The sequence below is a fragment of the Chrysochloris asiatica genome, unplaced genomic scaffold, assembly GCF_000296735.1.
Source record: "Chrysochloris asiatica unplaced genomic scaffold, ChrAsi1.0 scaffold00011, whole genome shotgun sequence".
NCBI lineage: Eukaryota > Metazoa > Chordata > Mammalia > Afrosoricida > Chrysochloridae > Chrysochloris > Chrysochloris asiatica.
This window is the reverse complement of record NW_006408529.1, coordinates 29,277,653-29,278,684: the sequence shown is the minus strand read 5'-3', so window position 1 is coordinate 29,278,684 and position 1,032 is coordinate 29,277,653.

Genomic DNA, 1,032 nt, shown 5'->3' with positions numbered 1-1,032 from the left:
TATTCTCAGGAGAGTTCAGTCCCTGGAAAAGGACATCACGCTTCGTAAAGACGATGGTCAGTGTAAAAGAGGAAGACACCCAAAGAGAGGGATTGACACAGTGATAACAATGAATTAAAATGTAACAACAATTGTGAGGATGGCACAGGACTGAGAGTGTTTAATTATGTTAAATATAGGGTCACAACAAGTCAGAACCAATGCCACAACATCTAACAACAATAACAAATGTATATATATTTCTATATGCCTATATATTTATATGGAGTTCTGGTGTGACACTGTAGTATAAGCACTGGACTGCTAACCTTAAGATCAGCAATTCAAGCCCACCAGCTGCTCCTCAGAAACCCTATATATACATGGTTGCTATACGTCAGAATTGACTTGAGGGCATTTAGCAACAACAAATATATCTATATATTTCATAATTTAAAATCAGAAAAGGTGCATTAGAGTTGTATCCTTTCACTATATTATTCAACTTATAAGCTGAGCAAATAATATTAGCAATGGGACCATGAGAAGAACTTAGCATCAAGATTGGTGAAAGCTTCATTAAGAAACCTGTGATATACAGATGATACAACCTTGCTAGCTGTAAATGAAGAGAACTTGAAGTACCTACTGTTTAAGATCAAGTATTATAGCTTCAACATAAAGAAACAAAAATCCTCACAACTGGGCAAATATGAAACATCTTGATAAACAAAACAGATTGAAACTGTCACTTTTACTTGGATCCACAATCAATACACATGGGAGTTTGTTGTTGTTGTTGTTAAGTGCCATCAGTAGCAGTCAAGAAATCAAATAACATATTGCATTGGACACATCAGTTGCAATAGATCTCTTGATAGTGCTAAAAATCAAAGATGTCACTTTGAGGACTAAGCTGCACTTGAGACCCAAGTCATGTTATTTTCAGTCACCTCATATGCATATGAAAGCTGCACAATGAATAAGGAAGACCAAAGAATTATTGTTTTTCTGAAAAATATTGAATATGCTATGCACTGCCAGAAAAATAAA